This window comes from Salmo salar, chromosome 19, assembly GCF_965601325.2.
Source record: "Salmo salar chromosome 19, fSalSal1, whole genome shotgun sequence".
Lineage (NCBI taxonomy): Eukaryota > Metazoa > Chordata > Actinopteri > Salmoniformes > Salmonidae > Salmo > Salmo salar.
This window is the reverse complement of record NC_138309.1, coordinates 8274128-8301576: the sequence shown is the minus strand read 5'-3', so window position 1 is coordinate 8301576 and position 27449 is coordinate 8274128. Positions and strand designations below refer to the sequence as shown.

At 43.6% G+C, this 27449-nt stretch overlaps 1 pseudogene; it reads left to right on the top strand.

Moving 5' to 3' along the window:
- Window positions 1-203: 203 nt before the first annotated feature.
- Window positions 204-27449, top strand: part of LOC106578396 (sarcoplasmic/endoplasmic reticulum calcium ATPase 1-like) — a 56908-nt pseudogene continuing 29662 nt past the window's right edge.

Here is a 27449-nt window from a genome sequence, read left to right as displayed (position 1 = left end):
AGATTCAGAATAAGAACACTTTATTGCCATGCCACAAATGTTACCAGGAATTTCTCTTGTTGTTGTACACAATAGCTCTCGGATAATAATTTAATTGATTTAACTACGATTAAACACGGTTTCCCCTGCAGACAGTGTGATGCAAGCTATGATGCAAACGCTGACACCAAATGCTAACTCTTTTCTGCTGATGTCCATCTCTTTGTGCTCAGGTGCTGGCTTGGTTTGAGGAAGGTGAGGAGACCATCACTGCCTTCGTCGAGCCCTTCGTCATCCTTCTCATCCTTATCGCTAACGCTGTTGTTGGAGTGTGGCAGGTCAGTGGTGTTGACGTACACATATATACACGTTGAGCAACGTCACACACCCGCAGCTTTGATGACAACTACCAACTGAGCCACACAGGACCTCTTCAACAGTTGTATTGACTGTAGTTGCACGTGTGTCTGGTTGTCTGCCACAGGAGCGTAATGCTGAGGATGCCATCGAGGCTCTGAAGGAGTACGAGCCTGAGATGGGCAAAGTCTTCCGTACTGACAGGAAGAGCGTGCAGAAGATCAAGGCCAATGTGATGGTCCCCGGTGATATTGTGGAGGTTTCCGGTGAGAGACCCATCTTTCCCTTCATTATCTATCTTTTTAGGTGTACTTTATTTTTTCACCATTTCAAAGCCCTAGGAACTAGGGATTGTAATGTAGAGACTTATGCTGCAAATTAGCGCAAGCTAAAGAATGATGGGACAATGCAACTGACTATTGATGACTCAATGTGTAAAAGTTTTAATTGTTTCTGTCCCCTAACAAATACATAGAATTTATTATCTCTTACTCAATATAATTTGTTCCCTCCTTTTTTAACACTTACTTTACACTTTAGGTGTTATGTGGCTTTACCAAGTAAACTATTTAGAAAGAAAAGTAGGGACCCACAGAGTGTATTTTTGAAAGGATTCTCAAGGGCAGGACATGCCCATATAATGCAAGAGAGAGGGAAGGTGGGAGGGGGCGAACGGCTGCGAAAATATGCTGAGGGAAGGAAAACAAAATCTTGGGTGTAAATACCCCCATATCACCTGCCCCACCTATTGTCCCCTTCTTGCCCACTCTCTCTCCCAGCTCTCCCATAACCCACTGGTGTTCATTAGCAATGTACACCTGTTGCCCTTCAAGTCAGTCATTTCCGTGGCATTCCTTTGGCTCATTCTGATTGGTTGGTGTATAATGTGTCAGTTGAGGTAAAGCATCTCTCTCTCTCTCTCTCTCTCTCTCTCTCTCTCTCTCTCTCTCTCTCTCTCTCTCTCTCTCTCTCTCTCTCTCTCTCTCTCTCTCTCTCTCTCTCTCTCTCTCTCTCTCTCTCTCTCTCTGTCCCACAGTCGGTGACAAAGTCCCCGCTGACATCAGAATTGTTGCCATCCGTTCTACCACCCTGCGCATTGACCAGTCCATCCTTACTGGTGAGGATCCTCACATGCTACAACTCCCATTCTATAATACATATCATGTTGTTTTAACTATGCAGAAAACAACAATACATGATAAGGATAAAGAACACAAAGTATACAGACCTATTTACTACTTTACATCTTTAAGGCTTTGCATATTGTTCTCTTGTTATGTATCTTCTCCTTGACCATTGTCTGTGTGTCCCCCTCAGGTGAGTCAGTCAGTGTGATTAAGCATACTGACCCTGTCCCCGACCCCAGAGCCATCAACCAGGACAAGAAGAACATGCTTTTCTCTGTGAGTATCCCTACAGCTATCCTTCCCTCCATCCCTCTATTTCATTCTCCCCTCATCCCCTCCTTCTTTTCTCTATTCACCTGTCCCTCCCTGCCTCCATCCCTTTTCTACACCTCCATCTCTCACTCTGTCCCTCCATCCTCTGTCCCTCAGTCCTTCCCTTTCTTTCATAAAACACCCTCTAGTGTTCTCTATTCATGGTTAGTATACTTTACTTAATCCACTTCTTTCCAAGAGAACAACATCCCTAAAACAGTGTGTAATGCGTGTACAGTGTACATTTGTTTGTATAACCACATAAAACAACAACAGAATATACTAAATTCTACGTTCATACTCATCGTTTTTCTCACTGTGTATTCTCCACCACCTCCACCTCTACCAACCAGAGGGCACTAACGTTGCTGCCGGCAGGGCCATTGGCGTGGTTGTGGCTACCAGAGTCTCCACCGAGATCGGCAAGATCCACGATCAGATGGTCGCCACCGAACAAGAGAAGACCCCCCTGCAGGCCAAGCTGGACGAGTTTGGTGAGAAGCTGTCCAAGGTCATCTCCCTGATCTGTGTTGCCGTGTGGGCGATCAACATCGGCCACTTCAACGACCCAGTCCATGGAGGTTCTTGGATCCGTGGTGCCGTCTACTACTTCAAAATTGCCATTGCCCTGGCTGTGGCCGCAATCCCCGAGGGTAAGGAAGAGAGGGATGGAGGGAGGGATGGAGGGAGGGATGGAGGATAAGGAAAATATAGGTGTTATGGGGGGGTGCATGAATGTGTGTGTTTGGAGGTGAGATGGGTTGTATGTTAAATAAAATAAAATGTTATTAGACACATGCTTCATAAAAAACAGGTGTAGACTAACAGTGAAATGCTTACTTATGGGCCCTTTCCAATTATGCACAGATATATATTTTTTAAATAATAGAAAAATAATAACACAAGGAATTAATACACAACGAGTGACAATAACTTAGCTACATACACGGGATACCAGTACCGATTGATGTCCAGGGGTACGAGGGAATTGAGGTAGATATGTACATATAGGTAGGCAGTGGCAATATTAGCATGTCAATCTTGCTGGGGCTAACTTTTTATGCATGCCAGCAAAGCCACTACACAAAACTAAACAATACATTAATTACACTATAACGGTGACAAAGGGTGCCCACAAACTGTTTGGGCCTACATAAAGCTGTCCCAACAGCAGAGCTTTCTTTTCAGCACCATGGAGTGAATCCATACCATGGCTACACCAGACTATCAGCAAGGCAAGAAAACAGTTCATTCAGCCTAATTTACTGCCTTTAAAAAAACATAGCTGATATGGCTTACTTGCTAAATAATTGTGGTTTCTATTGACAATTGAGATGTACAAACTATGGCATAAGGGGACGACGAGCGGAAAAGAGGCAATATTTAATTTCGATAAAGACATTAAATTAGCAAGCTATGACGGATGTAGTCAATATAACTATTTGTTCAGCTCTTTTGAAATGTACAGCGACAGAATTCAGAACATGAGCCATTATTACAGTATTCTCCCTGTACACCAAGTCAGAACTGTAGGATAAATAAAGGATCTCTTGACTTTTTCCACATTTTGTTACATTACAGCCTTACTCTAAAATTATTATTATTTTAAATTTCCCCTCGTCAATCTACACACCCGAATGGCACAGCGGTCTAAGGCACTGCATCTCAGTGCAAGAGGTGCCACTAGAGTCATTGGTTCAAATCCAGGCTGTATCACATCCGTCTGGGATTGTAAGTCTCATAGGGCGGTGCCCATTGTCATCCGGGTTTGCCGGGGTAGGTCGTCATTGTAAATAAGAATTTGTTCTTAACTGACTTGACTAGTTAATAAAGGTGTGTGTAATTTTTTAATACACACAATACCCCATAATGACAAAACAAAAGTATTTTTTTGTTGTTGCAAATAATAAAACAAAACAATACTTAAATATCATATTTACATAAGTATTCAGACCGCTAACTCAGTACTTTGTTGAAGCACCCTTGGCAGTGATTACAGCCTCAAGTGTTCTTGGGTATGACGCTGCAAGCTCAGCATATCTGTATTTGGGGAGTTTCTCCCTTTTCTCTCTGCAGATCCTCTCAAGCTCTGTCAGGTTGGAGGGGGAGAGTCGCTGCACAGCTATTTTCAGGTCTCTCCAGCGATGTTCGATTGGATTCAAGTCCAAGCTCTGGCTGGGGCACTCAAGGACATTCAGAGACTTGTCCCGAAGCCACTCCTGCATTGTCTTCAAATCAAATCAAATCCAATTTTATTTCTCACATACACATGGTTAGCATATGTTAATGCGAGTGTAGCGAAAAGCTTGTGCTTCTAGTTCCGACTATGCAGTAGTATCTAACAAGTAATCTAACCTAACAATTTCGCAACAACTTCCTTGTACACACAGTATAAAGGAATTGTCGTGTCTTTGGCTATGCCGGATTAAGTGATATGACATGCTAACCTATAAAATGATTTCTCTGTAAATAATATTACCTGATTAAGCTAATCATGTAAATGTAATTAACTAGAAAGTCGGGGCACCACGGAAGAACGTTTATAGAGCCGTTATCTTCCGAATAAACTCTTAAAATACTTTGTAATATTTTACATCGATAGCAGTCAATATTAACCCTTGTCTTATTTTCAGTCTCATAATGAAAGTTGTAAATTCTTGGTTATCTTCACGAACCCTGGCTAACAAGTTGAATCAGCAATACAAAATTGGGTTTAATTATTTATTTACTAAATACCTAAACTAATCACACAGAATTACAAATACACCGAATACAAATGATGTCATACATGATGGCTGGTTACACAAAGGAAAGGGGGTTGGGCTTGAATGAAAGAGCGGGAAGATTTAGGAACAAAGAAACAGCAGCTATGCTATCGTAAATACATTATCTTATGCATTCTAAATTACCGCCCATTTGGAAAAGGAAAATGCAATAAATATTTACTCTGAGCTGCGCTTCGGTAGATTGGTCGTAGATGCTGGCCGGGTTGGCCAACAGATCTTCCTGTTACTCGGAAGAATGTCTCTGGTGGTAAATTGGATACGTGGTGGTATCTTCGTCCGTCTGTTAGACTGGATCCGTCGTCCGTCCTTTCCTAGCCCACGTCCACAGCGGCCGCTGCTAACTCAACGGCTAGGAAGTATCACTTCTGTAGTGAATAAGCTCAAAGTTCATACCATTCGCCACCAAAGCTCACGCCGAGGTTGGCTTAGTTCTGTACTTGACATGTGTGTCCTTCTAACGTAGAGGCTGCAGACCTCCCGTACTGGAACCACCTGGTTATCTTTTCGTCAAAGGCTTATATAGTGGAGCGGGGGAAGGATGTGTTTCATCGTTTATAACCCCTGTCTCTTCACAGGGGTGGGCCACTGATCAAGCAGGGCACTTTCCTTATGAAAACCCAAATCTCTCATTTGGAAGCTAAAATTACATTTAATCTCCTAACAAACAATTTCAATATCAAACATTTCAATTGCATAACAATTCCATGTGACTCTGATAATTAGAGGGTGTATACTTTCTCAGGTACAGTTTATGTCGTCCTGTCATCAATCATAATGTCCCAGATAACAACGAACTGACATCCATACTCATTACGTTATCAAGCATATTTCCAACTGGTTTTATTACCAAAATATGGTTCCTTTCCCCATTTGTTTGATGTTCCCAGACTCTCTATATTTAACACAGGCTATTCAAGTCCTTCAGTAGGGTCAGAGAGGGGAAGGGAGAAAGGTATTTATGGGGGGGTCATAAACCTTACCCACAGGCCAACGTCATGAGAGAATGAATAAGAATATGTAAATAAAAATATATGAATGAGTGATGGCCGAACGGCATAGGCAAGATGCAGTAGATGGTACAGAGTACAGTATATACATATGAGATGAGTAATGTAGGGTATATAAACATTATATAAAGTGGCATACATTTATTACATCAAGATGGCAAGATGCAGTAGATGGCGTAGAGTACAGTATATACATATGAGATGAGTAATGTAGGGTATGTAAACATTATATAAAGTGGCATTGTTTAAAGTGGCTAGTGATACATTTATTACATCAATTTTTCCATTATTAAAGTGGCTAAGAGTTGAGTCAGTATGTTGGCAGCAGCCACTCAATGCTAGTGATGGCTGTTTAACAGTCTGATGGCCTTGAGATAGAAGCTGTTTTTAAGTCTCTCAGTCCCCGCTTTGATGCACCTGTACTGACCTCGCCTTCTGGATGTTAGCGGGGTGAACAGGCAGTGGCTCGGGTGGTTGCTGTCCTTGATGATCTTTTTGGCCTTCCTGTGACATCGGGTGGTGTAGGTGTCCTGGAGGGCAGGAAGTTTGCCCCCAGTGATGCGTTGTGCAGACCTCACTACCCTCTGGAGAGCCTAACGGTTATGGGCGGAGCAGTTGCCGTACCAGGCGGTGATACAGCCCGACAGGATGCTCTCGATTGTGCATCTGTAAAGGTTTGTGAGTATTTTTGGTGACAAGCTGAACTTCTTCAGCCTCCAGAGGTTGTCTGTGTGGGTGAACCCTTTCAGTTTGTCCGTGATGTGTACGCCGAGGAACTTAAAACTTTCCACTCTCCACTACTGTCCCGTCGATGTGGATAGGGGGCTGCTTCCTCTGCTGTTTCCTGAAGTCCACGATCATCTCCTTTGTTTTGTTGACATTGAGTGTGAGGTTATTTTCCTGACACCACACTCCGAGGGCCCTCACCTCCTCCCTGTAGGCCATCTCGTCGTTGTTGGTAATCAAGCCTACCACTGTAGTGTCATCTGCAAAGTTGATGATTGAGTTGGAGGCGTGCATGGCCACGCAGTCGTGGGTAAACAGGGAGTACAGGAGAGGGCTGAGAACCCACTCTTGTGGGGCCCCAGTGTTGAGGATCAGCGGGGTGGAGATGTTGTTACCTACCCTCACCACCTGGGGGCGGCCCGTCAGGAAGTCCAGGACCCAGTTGCACAGGGCAGGGTCAAGACCCAGGGTCTCGAGCTTAATGGGGAGTTTGGAGGGTACTATGGTGTTCAATGCTGAGCTGTAGTCGATGAACAGTATTCTTACGTATGTATTCCTCTTGTTCAGATGGGTTAGGGCAGTGTGCAGTGTGATTGCGATTGCGTCGTCTGTGGACCTACTGGGGCGGTAAGCAAATTGGAGTGGGTCTAGGGTGTCAGGTAAGGTGGAGGTGATATGGTCCTTGACTAGTCTCTCAAAGCACTTCATGATGACGGAAGTGAGTGCTATGGGGCGGTAGTCATTTAGCTCAGTTACCTTAGCTTTCTTGGGAACAGGAACAATGGTGGCCCTCGAAGCATGTGGGAACAGCAGTCTGGGATAAGGATTGATTGAATATGTCCGTAAACACACCAGCCAGCTGGTCTGTGCATGCTCTGAGGACGCAGCTGGGGATGCTGTCTGGGCCTGCAGCCTTGCGAGGGTTAACACGTTTAAATGTTTTACTCACGTTGGCTGCAGTGATTGAGAGCCCGCAGGTTTTGGTAGCGGGCCGTGTCAGTGGCACTGTATTGTCCTCAAAGTGAGCAAAGAAGTTGTTTAGTCTGTCTGGGAGCAAGACATCGTGGTCCGCGACGGGGATGGTTTCCTTTTTGTAGTCCGTGATTGACTGTAGACCCTGCCACATACCTCTCGTATCTGAGCCGTTCAATTGTGACTCTACTTTGTCTCTATGTTGACGCTTAGCTTGTTTGATTGCCTTGCGGAGGGAATAGCTACACTGTTTGTATTCGGTCATGTTTCCGATCACCTTGCCCTGATTAAAAGCAGTGGTTCGCGCTTTCAGTTTTGCGTGAATGCTCCCATCAATCCACGGTTTCTGGTTGGGGAATGTTTTAATAGAAACTGTGGGTACGACATCTCCGATGCACTTGCTTATAAACTCGCTCAACAAATCAGCGTATTCATCAATGTTGTTGTTTGCCGCTATGCGGAACATATCCCAGTCCACGTGATCGAAGCAATCTTGAAGCGTGGAATCCGATTTGTCAGACCAGCGTTGAACAGACCTGAGCGCGGGTACTTCCTGTTTTAGTTTCTGTCTGTAGGCTGGGAGCAACAAAATGGAGTCGTGGTCAGCTTTCCGATAGGAGGGCAGGGGAGGGCCTTATATGTGTCATGGAAGTTAGAGTAACAATGATCCAGGGTTTTGCCAGCCCGGGTTGCTCAATCGATATGCTGATAGAATTTAGGGAGCCTTGTTTTCAGATTAGCCTTGTTAAAATCCCCGGCTACAATAAATGCAGCCTCAGGATATGTGGTTTCCAGTTTACATAGAGTCGAATGAAGTTCTTTCAGGGCCGTCGATGTGTCTGCTTGGGGGGGAATATACACGACTGTGGTTATGATCGAAGAGAATTGTCTTGGTAGATAATGCGGTCGGCATTTGATTGTGAGGAATTCTAAGTCAGGTGAACAAAAGGACTTGAGTTCCTGTATGTTGTTATGATCACACCACATCTGTCAGACTGACCATCAGGTTCTTGGTCACCTCCCTGACCAAGGCCCATCTCCCCCAATTGCTCAGTTTGGCTGGGCGGCCAGATCTAGGATATGTCTTGGTGGTTCCAAAGTTCTTCCATTTAAGAATGATGGAGGCCAATGTGTTCTTGGGGACCTTCAATGCTGCAGACACTTTTTGGTACCCTTCTCCAGATCTGTGCCTCAGCACAATCCTGTCTCGGAGCTCTACGGACATTTCCTTCGACCTCATGGTCGGTTTTTGCTCTGAAATGCACTGTCAACAATGGGACCTTATATAGAAAGTTGTATGTCTTTCCAAATCATGTCTAATCAGTTGAATTTACCACAGATGGACTCCAAGTTGAAGAAACATATAAAGGATGATCAATGGAAACAGGATGCACCTGAGCTCAATTTTGAATCTAATAGCAAAGGGTCTGAATATCTATGTAAATAAGGTATATCTGTTTTCGCTTTGTCATTATTGGGTATTCTGTGTAGATAGCTGAGAAAAATATATATTTATTCAATTTTAGAGTAAGGCTGTAACATAACAAAATGTGGAAAAAGTCAAGGGATCTTAATACTTTCCGAACGCACTGTAAGCAAACAATGAAAGCTCTTACAATATTTGATGATTACATTTCTCCAAAACAGCCTATAGGCTACACGTGCACCACCAAGTCAGAACAGTAGGCTAAGCTATGAAGGGGAAAGGGACCAAATTATTAGGGTGAGGCACATGGGCTGCTAACAGCTTACTACACAACATACACTTAGTATTACTTTCTTAGCTACAGCATACATATCTCCCTGGCATATTACATCATTTATGCAGCAGGATACAAGAGATTTTTGGACTCACCTTGTTGTGCTGTGCTCACACAAACAGGAAGAGACAGCAGGGGTTCAAACTGTAAAAACCAGTTCCTACATTTGAATATAAAAATTGATTTTATTTAAAAAAAAACGATGCTACATTTTATCTCTGGGACCCTCAGGATGACAAATCAGAGCCAGATTACTGAATGTAAGTACATTATTTTCCTTCAGAGGTGAATGTATCAAACCAGTTGCCGTGATAAAGGTTTTTTGTTGTTGTGTACTCTCCTCAAACAATAGCATGGTCTTTTTTTCACTGTAATAGCAACTGTAAATTGGACAGTGCAGTTAGATTAATAACAATAATGTAAGCTTTCTGCCCATATAGTCCATGTCTATGTCCTGGAAAGTTTGCTGTTACCTACAATGTCATGCTAATCACATTAGCGCACGTTTGCTCAACCATCCAAGTATAGGGACGCCAATCCCGTAGAGGTTAATAAGACAGATTTCCCAGTTCCAAGTTTCCTGTTGTTTTGAATGCGGTAGAAGTCATACTGGATTGACTTGTATTCATCCTTTTCTGGCCCATTGTGTTGAATCTTTATCCATTTAAGCTTGGAAAAGAGACCATTAAACCCAGACTTGGACCACACACCCACTCCACTGAATAGCAGGCTAGTGATCGCTTTGCAACACTTGCAGTTAGCCACTGATTCCTTCCAAACCACTCATTATTGAATTTGCCATTTCCAGCTTGTTGTGTAATTTTTATGTTCAATGGCTGATGAGTACAAATACATTTTATCTACATTTCTCTTCATATGACACGAATTGAAAAGGATTTGCCAGTAGTTTGTCAACGTGATTCATGATGATGACTGCTTGTCTAGCTTGCTAACTAAGACATTGAAACTATGATGTTGACATGATCAGTCCAATCAAAGCTACAGTAGATATAACCAGATTATATATTTTTTTATTACATATACACTACCAGTCAAAAGTTTGGACACACGTACTCATTCGAGGGTTTTTCTTAATTTCTTTACTATTTTCTACATTGTAGAATAATAGTGAAGACATCAAAACTATGAAATAACACAAATGGAATCATGTAGTAACCAAAAACATTCTTAAACATATCAAAATATATTGAATATTTTAGATTCTTCAAAGTAGCCACCCTTTGTCTTGATGACAGCTTTGCACACTCTTGGCTTTCTCTCAACCAGCTTCATGAGGAATGCTTTTCCAATAGTCTTGAAGGAGTTCCCACATATGCTGAGCACTTGTTGGCCACTTTTCCTTCACTCTGCAGTCCAACTCATCCCAAACCATCTCAATTGGCTTGAGGTCGGGTGATTGTGGAGGCCAGGTCATCTGATGCAGCATACCATCACTCTCCTTCTTGGTCAAATAGCCCTTACACAGCCTGGAGGTGTGTTTTGGGTCATTGTCCTGTTGAAAAACAAATGATAGTCCCACTAAGCTTAAACCAGATGTGATGGTGTATTGCTGCAGAATGCTTTGGTAGCCATGCTGGTTAAGTGTGCCTTGAATTCTAAATAAATCACAGACAGTGTCACCAGCAAAGCACCCCAACGCAATCACACCTCCTTCTCCATGCTTCACAGTGGGAACTACATTTGTGGAGATCATCCTTTCACCTACTCTGCATCTCAGAAAGACACGGCGGTTGGAACCAAACATTTCACATTTGGACTAATCAGACCAATGGACAGATTTCCATCAGTCTAATGTCCATTGCTCGTGTTTCTCGGCCCAAGCTATTCTCTTCTTCTTATTGGTTTCCTTTAGGGGTGGTTTCTTTGCAGCAATTCGACCACGAAGGCTTGATTCACGCAGTCTCTTCTGAACAGTTGACGCTGATATGTGTCTGTTACTTGAACTCTGTGGAGCATTTACTTGGGCTACAATCTGAGGTCCAGTTAACTCTAGTGAACTCTGGGTCTTCCTTTCCTGTGGTGGTCCTCATGAGAGCCAGTTTCATCATAGCGCTTGATGGTTTTTGAGACTGCACATGAAGAAACATTCAAAGTTCTTGATATTGTCCGGATTGACTGACCTTCATGTCTTAAAGTAATGATGGACTGTCATTTCTTCTTCATGTCTGTCATCAAGGCAAAGCTGTCATCAAGACAAAGGGTGGCTACTTCGAAGAATCTAAAAGATAAAATATATTTTGATTCGTTTTACACTTTTTTGGATTCTACATGATTCCATATGTGTTATTTCATAGTTTTCAAATCAAGTTTTATTTGTCACATGTGCCAAATACAACAGGTGTAGACCTTACATTGAAACGCTTACTTACAAGCCCTTAACCAAAAATGCAGTTTTAAGACAAAAAAATAAAACAATTTACAAATAATTAAAGTGCAGTAGTAAAATAACAATAGCGAGGCTATATACAGGGGGTACCGGTACAGAGTCAATGCACAGGAGCACCGATTAGTTGAGGTAATTGTGGTAATATCTACATGTAGGTACAGTTATTAAAGTGACTATGCATAGATCATAACACAGAGTAGAAGCAGCATAAAAGAGTGCAATGCAAATAGTCTGGGTAGCCATTTGATTAGATGTTCAGAAGTCTTATGGCTTGTGGGGTAGAAGCTGTTTAGAAGCCTCTTGGAACTAGACTTGGTGCTCCGGTACCGCTTGCCGTTCGGTAGCAGAGCGAACAGTCAATGACTAGGGTGACTGGAGTCTTTGACCATTTTTAGGGCCTTCCTCTGACACCGGCTGGTATAGAGGTCCTGGATGGCAGGGGGCTTGGCTCCAGTGATGTACTGGGCCGTACGCACTACCCCCTGTAGCGCCTTGCGGTTGAATGCCAAGCAGTTGCCATATGAAGCGGTGACATGAACAGTCAAGTTGCTCTCAATGGTGCAGCTGTAAATGGCTCGTGCTAAATCTTTTCAGTCTTGAAAAGGAAGAGGCATTGTTGTGCCCTCGTTATGACTGTGTTAGTGTGTGTGGACCATGATAATTATTTAGTGATGTGGACACCGAGGAACTTGAAGGTCTAGACCTGCTCAACTACAACCCTGTCGATGTAGATGGGGGGTGTGCTCGGCACTCAGTTTCCTACGGTCCATGATCAGCTCCTTTGTGTTGCTGATGTTTGTTTTTGTTGTCCTGGCATCACACTGCCAGGTCTCTGACCTTCTCTCTGGAGGCAGTCTCATTGTCGTCTGTGATCAGGCCTAGCACCGTAATGTCGTCAGCAAACTTAAAAATTATGTTGAAGTCGTTTAAGGCCATGCAGTCGTCGGTGAACAGGAGGTACAGGAGGGGACTAAGCACGCTCCCCTGAGGGGACACTGTGTTGAGGGTCAGCGTGGCAGATGTGTTGTTGCCTACCCTCCTCACCACCTAGGGCTGGCCCATCAGGAAGTCCAGGATCCAGCTTAATCCCAGGGTCCTTAGCTTAGTGATGAGCTTGGAGGACACTATTGTGTTGATCTCTGAGCTGTAGTCAACGAACAGCATTCACACATAGGTGTTCCTTTTGTTTTTGTCCAGGTGGGAAAGGGCCGTGTGGAGTGCAATAGAGATTGCATCATCTGTGGATCTTTTGGGGCGGTATGAAATTTGGAGTGTATCCAGGATATCTTGGATGATGGTGTTGATGTGAGGCATGACCAGCTTTTCAAACTATTTCATGGCTATGGATGTGAGTGATGCTATGTGTCATTTAGACAGGTTACCTTGGCATTCTTAGGCACAGGGACTATGGTGGTCTGCTTGAAACATACAGTTGAACTTGTAAGTTTACATACACCTTAGCCAAATACATTGAAACTCAGTTTTTCACAATTCCTGACATTTAATCCTAGTAAAAATTCCCTGTCTTAGGTCAGTTAGGATCACTACTTTATTTTAAGAAAGTGAAATGTCAGAATAATACTAGAGAGAATTATTTATTTCAGCTTTTATTTCTTTCATCACATTCCCAGTGAGTCAGAAGTTTACATGCACTCAATTAGTATTTGGTAGCATTGCCTTTCAATTGTTTAACTTGGGTCAAACGTTTTGGGTAGCCACCCACAAGCTTCCCACAACAAGTTGGGTGAATTTTGGCCCATTCCTCCTGACAGAGCTGGTGTAACTGAGTCAGGTTTGTAGGACTCCTTGCTCGCACTTCTTTTTCAGTTCTGCCCACAAATTTTCTATAGGAATTGAGGTCAGGGCTTTGTGATGGCCACTCCAATACCTTGACTTTGTTGTCTTTAAGCCATTTTGCCACAATTTTGGAAGTATGCTTGGGGTCATTGTCCATTTGGAAGACCCATTTGCCACCAAGCTTTAACTTCCTGCCTGATGTCTTGAGATGTTGCTTTAATATATACACATAATCTTCCATCCTCATGATGCCATCTATTTTATGAAGTGCACCAGTCCCTCCTGCAGCAAAGCACCCCCACAACATGATGCTACCAGCTCCGTGCTTCACGGTTGGGATGGTGTTCTTCGGCTTGCAAGCCTCCCCCTTTTTCCTCCAAACATATCGATGGTCATTATGGCCAAAAAGTTCTATTTTTGTTTCATCAGACCAGAGGACATTTCTCCAAAAAGTACGATCATTGTCCCCATGTGCAGTTGCACACCATAGTCTGGCTCTTTTATGATGGTTTTGGAGCAGTGGTTTCTTCCTTGCTGAGCAGCTTTTCAGGTTATGTCGATATAGGACTCGTTTTACCTTGGATATAGATACTTTGGTACCTGTTTCCTCCAGCATCTTCACAAGGTCCTTTGCTGTTGTTCTGGGATTGATTTGCACTTTTCATACCAAAGTACGTTCATCTCTAGGAGACAGAATGCGTCCCCTTCCTGAGCGGTATGACAGCTGCGTGGTCCCATGGTGTTTATACTTGCGTACTATTGTTTGTACAGATGAACGTGGTACCTTCAGGCATTTGGAAATTGCTCCCAAGGATGAACCAGACTTTTTTCTGAGGTCTTGGCTGACTTCTTTTGATTTTCCCATGATGTCAAGCAAAGAGTCACTGAGCTTGAAGGTAGGCGTTGAAATACATCAACAGGTACACCTCCAATTGACTCAAATTATGTCAATTAGCCTTTCAGAAGCTTCTAAAGCCATGACATTTTCTGAAATTTTCCAAGCTGTTCAAAGGCACAGTCAACTTAGTGTATGTAAACTTTTGACCCACTGGAATTGTGATACAGTGATTTATAGGTGAAATAATCTGTCTGTAAACAATTGTTGGAAAAATGACTTGTGTCATGCACAAAGTAGATGTCCTAACCGACTTGCCAAAACTATAGTTTGTTAACAAGAAATTTGTGGAGTGGTTGAAAAACGAGTTTTAATGACTCCAACCTAAGTGCATTTAAACTTCCGACTTCAACTGTACGTATTACACACTGGGTCAGAGAGTGGTTGAAAATGGCAGTGAAGACACTTGCCAGCTGGTCAGCGGATGCTCTGAGTACACATCCTTTCAATCCGTCTGGCCCTATGTGTGTGTGTGTCCGTGTGTTTTTGTGCGAGTGCGTAGTTGTTCAGGTTGTGCGGTTGACACACAGTGTTTGTTGTTTGTGATATTCAGTTGTGACAATGTGCTTGTCATTCTCACTATGCCACTGCTATTTGATTTACTCATGGTTTCAAACATCATCTCTCTACAAGGTCTGCCTGCTGTCATCACCACCTGCCTGGCTCTCGGTACCCGCCGTAGGGCCAAGAAGAATGCTATTGTCCGCTCTCTACCATCTGTTGAGACCCTGGGTTGCACCTCCGTCATCTGCTCTGACAAGACCGGAACCCCGACCACCAACCAGATGTGTGTGACCAAGGTGGGTCCATGTTTTAGCCTGCCAAGTTTGTCGACATTGGGCAGTGTATTGTTCACCAGGTGACCGATTTGGGCACATTCAGACACTTACGCACAAAAACTGAACAGTCATTTCACAACTTCTTTTCATTTCTTTCTGTCTAGATGTTCATCATCAAGAATGTTGATGGCGACCATGTCGACCTGGACATGTTTGACATCTCGGGGTCCAAGTACACCCCTGAGGGAGAAGTGTAAGTAGTCCCGTTCCCGTGGCAACCGCCGATAACTTTACGACTCTTGTCCAACATAAAGCTACAAAGCTTCATCTAACAATTATGTTGATGCATTTTCTCTTTATTCCCCCTTTCTCCTCCTCTATTCTCCCTATATCTTCCTTCTTTCCCTCTGTCAATCTCTCCATATGTCTTCCTCTCTTAGCTCCCAGGGAGGTGTTAAGACCCCCTGCGGATCCTACGATGGCCTTGTTGAGCTGGCAACCATCAGCTCCCTGTGCAATGACTCCTCTCTGGACTACAATGAAGTAATTCATTGATTTATTTGTTATTTATTTATCTTATTTAGTAGACAGGGACAGAGGACCATTCATTCATTCATTCATTCTATCCATCAAAATTTCAGTTTACATATCAAGTTATTGGTATGACGCTCCTTTTCTTCTATAGTTCCCTAAACACAGATAAAACAACATGGCTAACACAGATTTATGCTCTGACCATGTCATTGTGATAGAAAGCATGGCAACTGAAATGTGCTTCTTTGCAGTCATGGATAACACACATCAAATAACATGTTTTATGATTACAAAACATGTCCCGTAGCTGTAGATTTTGCCCTCTGCTTTTTCTTAATTTCCTTCCTATGACACTTTCTCTCTATTTCTCTCTCTCCCTTCCTTCCAGGCGAAGAAGGTCTATGAGAAGGTGGGTGAGGCCACCGAGACCGCCATGTGCTGCCTGGTTGAAAAGATGAACGTGTTCAACTCCAACGTTACAGGCCTGTCCAAGCCTGATAGAGCCAATGCCTGTTGCGCTGTGATCAAGCAGCTGATGAAGAAGGAATTCACCCTGGAGTTCTCCCGTGACAGGAAGTCCATATCTGTGTACTGCACGCCCGCCAAGGGCGATGGCAGAGCTAAGATGTTTGTGAAGGTCAGCTCTTCCCTCTCTCCACTTTCTCTCTCTTCTAAAATTCTTGTAAATAAGAATTTGTTCTTAACTGACTTGCCTAGTTAAATAAAAGTTAAATAATTTTTTTTTACAAATTCTAGTCCTCTTCCTCTAATTCCCTCGAGTCAAACATGGGCTTATGCCATATTATTCCGTTGTGAGCAGTTTATTAGCCACTAAATTATAGCCTGATCATTGAGGCTTTTAGTTAGACAGCAAATTATAAATAGCTTTCTACTCGACAATTCTTCTCGACAACTCTATTTTCAAAGCAGTAAAGGAGTTTGATTTGGTCCATTTGTGAAAACATATCCTCTCTCCGGTTTCCTCCTCACCCAATAGGGCGCCCCCGAGGGTGTCATTGACAGATGTGCCTATGTTCGTGTTGGCAACACCCGCGTTCCTCTGACTGGTGCCGTCAAGGACAATATCTTGGCTTTGATCAAGGAATGGGGTTGCGGCCACGATACCCTGCATTGCCCTTGCCACCCGTGACACCCCCCTGAAGATTGAGGAAATGAAGCTTGAGGATTCGACCAAGTTCATTCATTACGAGGTGAGGAAGAAATATTTCCATCTGTAGATAGATGGATGGGTGGATGGGAAGATGGATAAATGAGAGGATGGATGGATGGATACATGGATGGATACATGGCTAGATTGCTGGATGGATAGATGAATGGATGGATAGATCCAGATAGATCCGAGTGGGTTTTGACTACCATCCTCACCTTGCTCCCTCTCTCCCCTCATCCCCAGACTAACCTGACCTTCGTTGGCTGTGTTGGTATGCTGGATCCCCCGCGTAAGGAGGTTATGCCCGCCATTCAGCTGTGCAAAACTGCTGGAATCCGCGTCATTATGATCACTGGTTAGTGTACCACTGCCTCCTCTCCTCAAGCACTCATACCTAATATAGACTTGTACCCTGGTTGTTGTGTCTGTGCTGCAGTGCATTTGGAAAGTATTCAGAGCCCTTCACTTTTTACACTTTTTGTTACGCTACAGGCTTATTCTAAAATTGATTAAATAAATATCAATCTACACACAATACCCCACAATGACAAAGTGAAAACAGGTTTATTTTTATTTTTGCAAATGTATATATAAAAGAAAAATGAAATACCTTATTTACATACAGTACCCGTCAAAAGTTTGGACACACCTACTCATTCCAGGGTTTTTCTTTATTTTTAATATTTTCTACATTGTAGAATAATAGTGAAGACATCAAAACTATAAAAAAACGCACATGGAATCATGTAGTAACAAAAAAAGTGTTAAACAAATCAAAATATATTTTATATTTCAGATTCTTCAATGTAGCCATGCATTGCCTTGATGACAGCTTTGCACACTCTTGGCATTCTCTACATTGTATAATAATAGTGAAGACATCAGAACTATGAAATAACACATGTGGAATCATGAAGTAATCCCTCCCTCCCGGAGGACCTGAGCCCTGGGACCATGCCTCATGACTACCTGGCCTGATGACTCCTTGCTGTCCCCAGTCCACCTGGTTGAGCTGCTGCTCCAGTTTCAACTGTTCTGCCTGCAGCTATGGAACCCTGACATGTTCACCAGATGTGCTTCCTTGTCCCGGACCTGCTGTTTCTCAACTCTCTCTCTCTACCGCACCTGCTGTCTCTAACTCTGAATGCTCAGCTATGAAAAGCCTACAGTCATTTGCTGTGCTGACCTGTTGCACCTTCTACAACCACTGTGACTATTATTATTATTTGACCCTGCTAGTCATCTATGAACGTTTGAACATCTTGGCCATGTACTGTTATAATCTCAACCCGGCACAGCCAGAGGAGGATTGGCCACCCCTCAGAGCCTGGTTCCTCTCTAGGTTTCTTCCTAGGTTCCTGCCTTTCTAGGGAGTTTTTCCTAGCCACCGTGCTTCTACATCTGCATTGCTTGCTGTTTGGGGTTTTAGGCTGGGTTTCTGTATAGCACTTTGTGACATTGGCTCATGTAAAAAGGGCTTTATAAATACATTTGATTAATTGATTGATAGAGCTCCGAGACAGGATTGTGTAGAGGCACAAATCTGGGGAAGGGTACCAAAAAATGTCTGCAGCATTGAAGGTCCCCAAGAACACAGTGGCACCCATCATTCTAAAATGGAAGAAGTTTGGAACCACTAAGACTCTTCCTGGAGCTGGCCGCCCGTTCAAACCGAGCAATCGGGGGGAGGTGAACACGAACCCGATGGTCACTCTGACAGAGCTTCAGAGTTCCTCTATGAAGATGGGAGAACATTCCAGAATGACAACCATCTCTGCAGCCCTCCACCAATCAGGCCTATATGGTAGAATGGTCAGACGGATGCCACTCCTCAGTAAAAGGCACATGACAGCCCGCTTGGAGTGTGTCAAAAGGCACGTAAATGACTCTCAGACCATGAGAAAGAAGATTCTCTGGTCTGATGAAACCAAGCTTGAACACTTTTGGCTGAATGAAACGAGATGTTTTTATTTTCTCTCTCTTTGTACGTATACACGCTTTCCCGGTCGGAATATTATCGCTTTTTTACGAGAAAAATGGCATAAAAATCGATTTTAAACAGCGGTTGACATGCTTCGAAGTACGACAATGTAATATTTAGAATTTTTTTTTCACGAAATGCGCCATGCTCGTCACCCTTATTTACCCTTTCGGATAGTGTCTTGAACGCACGAACGAAACGCCGCTATTTGGACATAACAATGGATTATTTGGGACCAAACCAACATTTGTTATTGAAGTAGAAGTCCTGAGAGTGCATTGTGACGAAGAACAGCAAAGGTAATAACATTTTTCTTATAGTAAATCTGACTTTGGTGAGTGCTAAACTTGCTGGGTGTCTAAATAGCTAGCCCTGTGATGCCGGGCTATCTACTTAGAATATTGCAAAATGTGCTTTCACCGAAAAGCTATTTTAAAATCGGACATATCGAGTGCATAGAGGAGTTCTGTATCTATAATTCTTAAAATAATTGTTATGCTTTTTGTGAACGTTTATCGTGAGTAATTTAGTAAATTCACCGGCAGTGTTCGGTCGGAATGCTAGTCACATGCTAGTCACATGCTAATGTAAAAAGCTGGTTTTTGATATAAATATGAACTTGATTGAACAAAACATGCATGTATTGTATAACATAATGTCCTAGGGTTGTCATCTGATGAAGATCATCAAAGGTTAGTGCTGCATTTAGCTGTGGTTTGGGTTTTATGTGACATTATATGCTAGCTTGAAAAATGGGTGTCTGATTATTTCTGTCTGGCTACTCTGCTGACATAATCTAATGTTTTGCTTTCGTTGTAAAGCCTTTTTGAAATCGGACAGTGTGGTTAGATTAACGAGAGTCTTGTCTTTAAAATGGTGTAAAATAGTCATATGTTTGAAAAATTGAAGTTTTTGCATTTTTGAGGTATTTGAATATCGCGCCACGGGATTACACTGGCTGTTGAGTAGGTGGGACGTCCCACCTAGCCCATAGAGGTTAATTTGTTGAATTTCTTTCCTTCATAATGCGTTTGAGCCAATCAGTTGTGTTGTGACAAGGAAGGGTGGTATACAGAAGATAGCCCTATTTGGTAAAGATTTTTGGTTACAACCTCCATGTCTTTCTGATACGCAGAGTAGGTGAACGGATGATCTCCGCATGGAAGAGCAGGTGTGATGGTGTGTAGGTACTTTGCTGGTGACACTGTGTGATTTATTTAGAATTCAAGGCACACTTAACCAGCATGGCTACCACAGCATTCTGCAGCGATACGCCATCCCATATGGTTTGCACTTAATGGGACAATCATTTGTTTTTCAACAGGACAATGACCAAAAACAACTCCAGGTTGTGTATGGCTATTTGACCAAACAGGAGAGTGATGGTTTTCTGCAACAGATGACCTGGCCTCCACAATCACCCAACCTCAACCCCGTTGAGATGGTTTGGGATGAGTTGGACCACAGAGTGAAGGAAAAGCAGCCAACAAGTGCTCAGCATATGTGGCAACTCCTTCAAGACTGTTGGAAAAGCATTCCAGGTGAAGCTGGTTGAGAGAATGCCAAGAGTGTGCAAAGCTGTCATCAAGGCAACTTTGATGAATCTCAAATATAAAATCTATTTTGATTTGTTTAACACTTTTTTGGTTACTATATGATTCCATATGTGTTATTTCATAATTTTGATGTCTTCACTATTATTCTACAATCTAGCAAACAGTAAAAATCTAGAAAAACCCTTTTGACTGGTACTGTACGTGCAACATACTATAAAATGCACACGTCTTCAAACATTTGACAGTAGTTCAAGTGAATCCAAAGTTTACCCCCAAGTTTGTAACGTAACTGTTAGTACACTCGACCTGATACTGTTCCTCCGCTGATCTTTGAATGACTGATGTGTAATTGCATTTCTTCAACCGACACTCTCTCTCTCCCTCCCTTAAACCAGACTGGTGATGGAGTGAACGATGCCCCCGCACTGAAAAAGGCAGAGATTGGCATTGCCATGGGCTCTGGCACTGACGTTGCCAAGTCTGCCTCTGAGATGATCCTGGCTGATGACAACTTTTCTTCCATTGTGTCCGCTGTCGAGGAGGGTCGTGCCATCTACAACAACATGAAGCAGTTCATCCGCTACCTCATCTCCTCCAATGTTGGTGAGGTTGTCTGGTGAGTGTCTGTATGGGACCGACTTGGTTTTGAACCCGGGCTCTCTGAGACGATGTTAGCCCGTCAAGCTAAAGCCTACACATTAGCTCAGGGACCTAACTTCTCTCCTCCTTGTCCTCCCCATCCTTTCATGTGTTATCCTCTGGAATTGGTACTTTTTTAAATCAAAATCAATCAATCCCCGTTTTCCTTCCTTCTCTCTCTCAGTATCTTCTTGACTGCCACCCTGAGTCTACCTGAGGCTCTTATCCCTGTCCAGCTGCTGTGGGTCAACCTGGTGACTGACGGTCTGCCTGCCACCGCCCTGGGATTCAACCCCCCCGACCTCGACATCATGGGGCGCCGCCCCCGTTCCGCCAAGGAACCCCTGATCTCCGGCTGGCTGTTCTTCAGATAAATGGTCATCGGAGGTAAGCATGGAAGAACAGGACGGGGCGGTGGCAACGAATAAGGCTCTGGGCAAAAGTAGTGCACTTTGAAGGGAATTAGGTGCCATTAGGATGTATCCCCTGTCTGTTTTGCATTAGTAATGTCCTGTAAGGGCTTGTTGAACACCACCAAGGTGTTCATAACTTGAGTCCGTGTCTGACAGTGAGTCTCTTTGGTTCACTCCAGGATATGTCCGTGCCGCCACTGTCGCAGCGGCCGTCTGGTGGTTCATGTACGATCCCAACGGCCCCGGAGTCACCTTTCACCAACTGTCCCACTTCATGCAGTGCCACGACGAGAACAAAGACTTCACCAGAATTGTATGCAAGGTTTTTGAGGCCTCTGCCCCTATGACCATGGCTCTGTCCGTGCTGGTCACCATTGAGATGTCCAATGCCCTCAACAGGTCAGACACAGACCATGCACACAGCCAACACACACAGGCACATGCAAAGACACAGACGTACATACAAATGAAAGAAAATCAGAAACTTTCTGTCCAAAAATGACGCAGAAAAATTAATCCATGCCTTTGTTACTTCTAGGTTGGACTACTGCAATGCTCTACTTTCCGGCTACCCGGATAAAGCACTAAATAAACTTCAGTTAGTGCTAAATACGGCTGCTAGAATCCAGACTAGAACCAAAAAATGTGATCATATTACTCCAGTGCTAGCCTCCCTACACTGGCTTCCTGTTAAGGCAAGGGCTGATTTCAAGGTTTTACTGCTAACCTACAAAGCATTACATGGTGTAACGCCCTGGCCATAGAGAGGGGTTTTTGTTCTTTATTTTGGTTAGGCCAGGGTGTTACATTGGGTGGGCGTTCTATGTTCATTTTTCTATGTTTTTGTATTTCTTTGTTTTGGGATGTGTGTGGCTCCCAATCAGGCACAGCTGTAGTTCGTTGTTGCTGATTGGGAGTCACACATAAGGAGCCTGTTTTTCCTTTGGGTTTTGTGGGGGATTGTTTCTGTTTAGTGTCTTGCACCTGACAGTACTGTTTGGCTGTCGGTTTTCTTGTTTTTGTTGTGTAGTGTTCTTACGGTTATTAAAATTCAAGATGAACACTAACTCCGCTGCACCTTGGTCTACATCCACAGACAGCCGTTACACATGGGCTTGCTCCTACCTATCTTTCTGATTTGGTCCTGTCGTACATACCTACACGTACGCTACGGTCACAAGACACGGGCCTCCTAATTGTTCCTAGAATTTCTAAGCAAACAGCTGGAGGCAGGGCTTTCTCCTATAGAGCTCAATTTTTATGGAATAGTCTGCCTACCCATGTGAGAGACGCAGACTCAGTCTCAACCTTTAAGTCTTTACTGAAGACACATCTCTTCAGTAGTTCCTATAATTAAGTGTAGTCTGGCCCAGGGGTGTGAAGGTGAACGGAAAGGCTGGAGCAACGAACCGCCCTTGCTGTCTCTGCCTGGCCGGTTTCCCCTCTTTCCACTGGGATTCTCTGCCTCTACCCCTATTACAGGGGCTGACTCACTGGCTTACTGGTGTTCTTCCATGCCGTCCCTGGGAGGGGTGTGTCACTTGAGTGGGTTGAGTCACTGACGTGGTCTTCCTGTCTGGGTTAGCGCCCCCCCCCTTGGGTTGTGCCGTGGCGGAGATCTTTGTGGGCTATACTCGGCCTTGTCCCGGGAAGGTATGTTGGTGGTTGTAGATATCCGTCCAGTGGTGTGGGGGCTGTGCTTTGGCAAAGTGGGTGGGGTTATATCCTGCCTGTTTGGCCCTGTCCGGGGGTTTCATCGGATGGGGCCACAGTGTCTCCTGAACCCTCCTGTCTCAGCCTCCAGTATTTATGCTGCAGTAGTTTATGTGTCGGGGGGCTAGGGTCAGTCTGTCACATCTGGGGCATTTCTCTTGTCTTTTCCGGTGTCCTGTGTGAATTTAAATATGCTCTCTCTAATTCTCTCTCTCTCTTCTTTCTTTCTTTCTTTCTTTCTTTCTTTCTTTCTTTCTTTCTTTCTTTCTTTCTTTCTTTCTTTCTTTCTTTCTTTCTTTCTTTCTTTCTCTCTCTCGGAGGACCTGAGCCCTAGGACCATGCCTCAGGACTACCTGGCTTGATGACTCCTTGCTGTCCCCAGTTCACCTGGCCGTGCTGTTGCTCCAGTTCCAACTGTTCTGCCTGCAGCTGTGGAACCCTGACCTGTTCACCGGACGTGCTACCTGTCCAAGACCTGCTGTCCCAGACCTGCTGGAACCCTGACCTGTTCACCGGACGTGCTACCTGTCCCAGACCTGCTGTTTTCAACTCTCTAGACACAGCAGGAGCAGTAGAGATACTCTCAAAGATCGGCTATGAAAAAGCCAACTGACACTTACTCTTGTGTTACTGACTTGTTGCACCCTCGACAACTACTATGATTATTATTATTTGACCATGCTGGTCATTTATGAACATTTGAACATCTTGGCCATGTGCTGTTATAATCTCCACCCGGCACAGCCAGAAGAGGACTGGCCACCCCTCATAGCCTGGTTCCTCTCTAGGTTTCTTCCTAGGTTTTGGCCTTTCTAGGGAGTTTTTCCTAGCCACCGTGCTTCTACACCTGCATTGCTTGCTGTTTGGGGTTTTAGGCTGGGTTTCTGTACAGCACTTTGAGATATCAGCTGATGTAAGAAGGGCTATATAAATACATTTGATTTGATTAACCTGTTGGGGATAGGGGGCAGTATTTGCACGGCCGGATAAAAAACGTACCCGATTTAATCTGGTTACTACTCCTTCCCAGTAACTAGAATATGCATATAATTGTTTGATTTGGATAGAAAACACCCTAAAGTTTCTAAAACTGTTTGAATGGTGTCTGTGAGTATAAAATAACTCATTTGGCAGGCCAAAACCTGAGAAGATTCCAAACAGGAAGCGCTCTCTCTGACTATTTCTTGGCCTTCTTGATCATCTCTATCCAAAACAGGGGATCTCTGGCATAACGTGATATTTTCTAATGCTCCCATAGGCTCTTAGACGGCTCCAGAACGTTTAATCATGACTTTGAAGGCCATGGCTGAAAAACAGTAGCGCATTTGGATAGTGGTCGATCTGAGAACAATGAGACTGGGGCGCGTGCACGACCCGACACCATGTTTTTATTTTTTCGTCTTTGAACGAAAACAGGGTTTCCCGGTCGGAATATTATCGCTTTTTTACAAGAAAAATCGCATAAAAATTGATTTTAAACAGCGTTTGACATGCTTCGAAGTACGGTAATGGAATATTTTGAATTTTTTTGTCACGAAACGCGCATCACCGCTTCTTTACCCTTCGGATAGTGTCTTGAACGCACTAACAAAACGCCGCTATTTGGATATAACTATGGATTATTTGGAACCAAACCAACATTTGTTATTGAAGTAGCAGTCCTGGGAGTGCATTCTGACGAAGAACAGCAAAGGTAATCCAATTTTTCTAATAGTAAATCTGAGTTTGGTGAGTACCACACTTGGTGGGTGTCAAAATAGCTAGCCCGTGATGGCCGGGCTATCTACTCAGAATATTGCAAAATGTGCTTTCACCGAAAAGCTATTTTAAAATCGGACACCGCGATTGCATAAAGGAGTTCTGTATCTACAATTCTTAAAATAATTTATGTTTTTTGTGAACGTTTATCGTGAGTAATTTAGTAAATTCACCGGAAGTGTTCGGTGGGAATGCTAGTCACATGCTAGTCACATGCTAATGTAAAAAGCTGTTTTTTGATATAAATATGAACTTGATTAAACAAAACATGCATGTATTGTATAACATAATGTCCTAGGAGTGTCATCTGATGAAGATCATCAAAGGTTAGTGCTGCATTTAGCTGTGGTTTGGGTTTATGTGACATTATATGCTAGCTTGAAAAATGGGTGTCTGATTATTTCTGGCTGGGTACTCTGCTGACATAATCTAATGTTTTGCTTTCGCTGTAAAGCCTTTTTGAAATCGGACAGTGTGGTTAGATTAATGAGAGTCTTGTCTTTAAAATGCTGTAAAATAGTCATATGTTTGAAAAATGGAAGTTTTCGGATTTTAGAGGAATTTGTATTTCGCGCCACGCCCATCTTTGGATATTGGAGCAGGTGTTCCGCTTGCGGAACATCTAGATGTAAGAGGTTAACCAACACAAAAATATCCTGTGGCATTCTGCATTAGCATCGAACAGCCCCCGTGATATGCAATTTTTCAGGGAAGTTAGAAACCAATATACACCGGCAGTTAGAAAAGCCAAGGCTAGCTTTTTCAAGCAGAAATTTGCTTCCTGCAACACAAATTCAAAAAAGTTCAAGGACACTGTAAAGTCCTTGGAGAATAAGAGCATCTCCTCCAAGCTGCCCACTGCACTGAGGATAGGAAACTCTGTCACCACCGATAAATCCACTATAATTGAGAATTTCAAGAAGCATTTTTCTACGGCTGGCCATGCTTTCCACCTGGCTACCCCTACCCCGGTCAACAGCACTGCACCCCCCACAGCAACTCGCCCAAGACTTCCCCATTTCTCCTTCTCCCAAATCCAGTCAGCTGATGTTCTGAAAGAGCTGCAAATTCTGGACCCCTACAAATCAGCTGGGCTAGACAATCTGGACCCATTCTTTCTAAAATTATCTGCAGAAATTGTTGCAACCCCTATTACTAGCCTGTTCAACCTCTCTTTCGTGTCGTCTAAGATTCCCAAAGATCACTCTTGACCCAAACTGCTACAGACCTATATCTATCCTACCCTGCCTCTCTAAAGTCTTCGAAAGCCAGGTAAACAAACCGATTACCAACCAATTTGAATCCCACCGCACCTTCTCCGCTATGCAATCTGGTTTCAGAGCTGGTCATGGGTGCACCTCAGCCACACTCAAGGTCCTAAACGATATCTTAACCACCATCGATAAGAAACAATACTGTGCACCTGTATTCATTGACCTGGCCAAGGCTTTCGATTCTGTCAATCACCATATCCTTATTGGCAGACTCAACAGCCTTGGTTTCTCAAATGATTGCCTCGCCTGGTTCACCAACTACAGAGTTCAGTGTGTCAAATCGGAGGACCTGTTGTCCGGGCCTCTGGCAGTCTCTATGGGGGTGCCACAGGGTTCAAATCTTGGGCCGACTCTTTTCTCTGTATACATCAATGATGTCGCTCTTTCTGCTGGTGAGTCTCTGATCCACCTCTACGCAAACGACACCATTCTGTATACTTCTGGCCCTTCTTTGGACACTGTGTTAACTACCCTCCAGACGAGCTTTAATGCCATACAACTCTCCTTCCGTGGCCTCCGACTGCTCTTAAATACAAGTAAAACTAAATGCATGCTCTTCAACCGATTGCTGCCTGCAGCTGCCCGCCCGTCCAGCATCACTACTCTGGACGGTTCTGACTTAGAATATGTGGACAACTACAAATACCTAGGTGTCTGATTAAACTGTAAACTCTCCTTCCAGACTCACATCAAACATTTCCAATCCAAAGTTAAATCTATAATTGGCTTCCTATTTCGCAACAAAGCATCTTTCACTCATGCTGCCAAACATACCCTCGTAAAACTGACCATCCTACCGATCCTCGACTTCGGCGATGTCATTTACAAAATAGCCTCCAATACCCTACTCAATAAATTGGATGCAGTTTATCACAGTGCAATCTGTTTTGTCACCAAAGCCCCATATACTACCCACCACTGCGACCTGTATGCTCTCGTTGGCTGGCCCTCGCTTCATACTCGTTGCCAAACCCACTGGCTCCAGGTCATCTACAAGACCCTGCTAGGTAAAGTTCCCCCTTATCTCAGCTCACTGGTCACCATAGCAGCACCCACCTGTAGCACACGCTCCAGCAGGTATATCTCTCTGGTCACCCCCAAAGCCAATTCCTCCTTCGGCTGCCTCTCCTTCCAGTTCTCTGCTGCCAATGACTGGAACGAACTACAAAAATCTCTAAAACTGGAAACACTTATCTCCCTCACTAGCTTTAAGCATCAGCTGTCAGAGCAGCTCACAGATTACTGCACCTGTACATAGCCAATCTATAATTTAGCCCAAACAACTACCCTCTTCCCCTACTGTATTTATTTATTTTGCTCCTTTGCACCCCATTATTTCTATTTCTACTTTGCACTATCTTCCACTGCAAATCTACCATTCCAGTGTTTTACTTGCTATATTGTATTTGCTTCGCCACCATGGCCTTTTTTGCCTTTACCTCCCTTATCTCACCTCATTTGCTCACATTGTATATAGACTTATTTTTTTACTATATTATTGACTGT